Here is a 4,023-nt window from a genome sequence, read left to right as displayed (position 1 = left end):
AAAAGTGGACAATATCATTCTCTCACAATTTCATGGCTAGAAAACCACTGGATAGCATATTTTTGCACTAGTACTTCAGCACTATTACACCTGACTGGTTCAAACAAAAAAGTCATTAAATGGGGCCCCAGGACTGAGATAAAGACACACAGGTACGGTACATTATTATACCATAAATGATTTTTCACTGAAACACAAAAAATACATGTTATTATGCAAAACATATTCAAAACATATTCACAGCTGAAACATCCGTGAGTAAGTATTTGAAAGCTGGGCATTTTATTATGAAAAACTAAATCTAAGTGGTTTCTGATGGAGATAACAGGAGCTGTGAGACTGAGTGATGAAAGGGGAACATTTTGTTTCATCCTGCCTTTCACCAATCACAGTCACTCACTCAATCAGGGGGAGCAAACAATCCTCCACAGGAAAAAAACAAACTCCATCACAGTGTCTCGGCACTGGCCTGTATCTTTCACCCAATTTAACCCAGTCGCCCATACAACTATTTACCTGAAAACTGAAATTATCAGTCCAATGCACTTCTCCAAACCTAGATGTCAGTTTGCACTCTTCGTCATTAGGTCCCCAGTTATAAGTCTTCGTGTCAGATTGTAGAGTCAGTAAATGATGTAGACTGAGAGGGTCCTCAGCAGAGCTCATGGCAATGTCCAGCTGGCTAAAGCTCTCAGGCAGTAGTTGGCAAGTCTAGAACCACCGGATCCTTCTATCTCACCAGTGTGAGTTCTACCATTGCCAAACACCAACTGAGAGCTTGATCCATCCAGGACCCTCTATGAAGAAGAAAATTCTGTGGTGTCCCTCATACACCAAACATGTCCCAGCATGACATACAGAATTGTTTGGTATTAGCTACGGAGTTCTGCTGATTTCAAAAGAAGAGATAAGTTGTTCAGAAATTGGTGTTATGCCTCACATTCAAGTGAAAGATGAGAAAATAGGAACAGCCTTGTAGACATGTTTAAATCAAGATACTTCCACCCTCTAAAATGCCAAGTGTTTCCCTTAAGTCAGTCTCAAATTAGCCAAATACGAATAAAACACTGTAGTTTAAAATTGCCCTACATATATATATATAACTATATAATTATAAATATATTATAACATATAGTGAAACAAATTACCATAAAAATGGAAAATGATGTCTGTTCAGCTCCCAGAAAATGATGGTAGATTATCTTAGTCAGCGAGGATAGTATTACCCTGCAGGATGGAAAATTGTTTATGGAATGTTCCTTTTGAAAGCACATACGGTATATTGATCGATGAAGATGTAGTCATTTCTGCAAGGAGACATTAAGGCTAGATGTGTATCTCTCTGCCTGCCCTCTGCTGATGATCTCTCTGGGCATCCCATGGTCCAACATCTCAGCCACATGGTACTGTGAAAACTGTCGGTGATCACATATGAATGTAGAGGACAGATGATGGTTGTGTGTTTTTTGTAACTTTTTTGAACCGGAAGAGTGTGAAATTTCTTCATGGAGTGGTCCAATTCGATTGACTTTTTTGCTCACCCTCAAAAAGGTCATGTCTCAGGTTGCACCCAACAAGACGGCTGGAAATAGAGAATGTCCTAGTATGGGGAGTGAGGGTGCAGGGGATTGAAGATCAATCAAACTGATGTCCCATTTGTCTGTTCATCTCCTTAAGATATGTCTTGCAGGGCAAAATTCACCCCCAGATAACCACAACAGCGCTGCATTTCTGTCTTCTCCTATATTGGCACTACACATGATTGCTCAACGGATATATACAGAAGCAAAAATGTGCTAGTGCCAAAATGGGCAAAGAAGAGACGGTAGCAAAGAAGGCCCTTAAGATGAGGTTAAGTCATGAGTTTATATCAATCACAGAAAGTCACCAAAGCTCAAAAACAGATGAAGGAATCTGACTTATATTACATGACTACAGTTAGGTGCAAGGTGTAGGTGAATGAGTCCCAACACACACTCAAAAGAATGAAGAGAGAGAAAACAGCAGAAATACATATATGGTCTGAGGAAGTAAGGAATAGGATGGGCGTCATCCGTGGTTCTTTCTCTGCTCTGTTTATGGCCCTATGGTAATTCACTGATAGTGTGCTTTCACAGTGAATTCTACCAGTGCCATACACAGAACAGGAGTCAACATCACCCCAGCATTTATCCAACACATTCAGACAGCTACTGTGAAAAGCCTGTCTCCACTGGAAAGGGAGAAAGAAGGAAGGACAGAGAGAGAGAGAGGCGACAGAGTGAAAGAAAGAGGGGATGCGGAAAAAAACTGCAGCAAGGACAAAGAAAAATTAAGAAGGAAATAGGAAAGCAAGAGAGGGCAGTTAAACATAGTGCTGAACAGAAAGTAGGAAAAGATGCTATCCATTCTGTCTGTCATTTTCCTCCAGAAGGGAATGACATAACCCCATGGAAAAGCACTATGGTGCATGATTTTTAAAAAGAAATAAATTAATCAATAGGATGGAGAGAGAGAGAGCTTGGAGATGAGAGAGTCCGTGTGAGTCCACTTCCTCAACAGAAACAGCTCCATCTAATTCGGCTTTAATCATTTGATGTGCCATCTATAGATTTCTGGGAAAAAGGAAGGGTCATATTGGCTTATCAAAAGCAGTGCTGGCTCTTCCTTCACTCTTCATGTAACACAGTGATTAGAGATATCTCATACTACAATACATTTCAGTGAAGCAGATTACTGAAGATAATAAAGCCAAAAAAGCAGAAAATAATTGTCTGTTCTGAAGTGTTTTGCTCAATCTGATACTGTAAGCTACATCCTAAAGAAAACAGTGACAGTAAGACAGGTGTCCTGTTCACACACAAACTCAGCATATACCTAAGCCACTGATCTGTTGCTGGCATGGCCAGAGGTAGTGGTCCTAATACCCCCAGCTGCCATTTAAACTACTCAAATCATCCCCAACCCGATCGACAGAAATGCTGACATTACCTTGTATGATATGCTCAACTGGACATTTTAATTACACACTGAGCAGATTAGCCAAAGTTATATTAACACTTTATAATGTTCTTTGTCCTGTAGGGATGTGCAGGAGGTCGACTGACCATAATACAGCTTATGCTTAAGAACTGAATGTTCTGTATTCAGCTGAGATTTACATTAATCTACAACAGGAAATACAATATCTTGTTACAATATCATATTGACTAATATGTAAATACACAAACATTAACTCCTCTTAGAGTGCAGAATCCTTATTATGCTGTGATATATATGTTTACACCTGTCTTTAAAATCGTTGTAGAATTCTGTCCAAGAAACAGCTCTTAATTTGAGCAAAAGCTCCCCACAAACTCTGCAGACATGCTGTCCTAATCTTTCTGTGACTCTCTGAGGATGACAAAGCCTGAATAGAATACGTATCTTATTCCATATGATCATATATCTGAAATAATCCACTGGGCTTCACAGAAACTAGGATATTTCTGTATGTGTGTGTGAGAGTAGACGGAGCTTTGATAGAGCTATCTTAGCTCAGACAGTGAGGAGGCCCAGCAGAGAGACGCCATTTTACCTGCAGAAGAAAGCTCTGAGCCAAAGCTGTTCCCCACCCACTGCAATGCTACAAAGACCCAGTGACCTCAAACTCTAAAAAACTCCATCAAACATTTAACCCCCGGGAGACAACACTGGGAAGATTTGTAGGGGTTTTTCGTTGTTGTTTCCCTCCAATATCTTCCTCCTGGTGTCTCCTCCTTTAAAGTATAGATATTTGTGTGCCATATGTTCTCAGTACAGAGCACCCTACACCCACAGGGCTGCTACACCCTGCCCAGCCCCACCCTGAGGCAATCGAGAGCAGCCATTAGCTCCAGCACCCTCTGGCCCTGCAGGAGATGGAGGTCAGATTGATTCTAGCTCAACAATGATGTTCTAAGTGATTTTTCAGACGCCCAAATGGCTCCCTGAGCAGAACTGCTCTCTCCATTTCCTGGAGAGATCAATAGCACTAAAGAGCCAAGTTGAGAAGCCCCTTGTTCA

This window comes from Chanos chanos, chromosome 1 (assembly GCF_902362185.1).
Source record: "Chanos chanos chromosome 1, fChaCha1.1, whole genome shotgun sequence".
Lineage (NCBI taxonomy): Eukaryota > Metazoa > Chordata > Actinopteri > Gonorynchiformes > Chanidae > Chanos > Chanos chanos.
The sequence above is the reverse complement of the archived record's forward strand: the minus strand, read 5'-3'. Positions refer to the sequence as shown.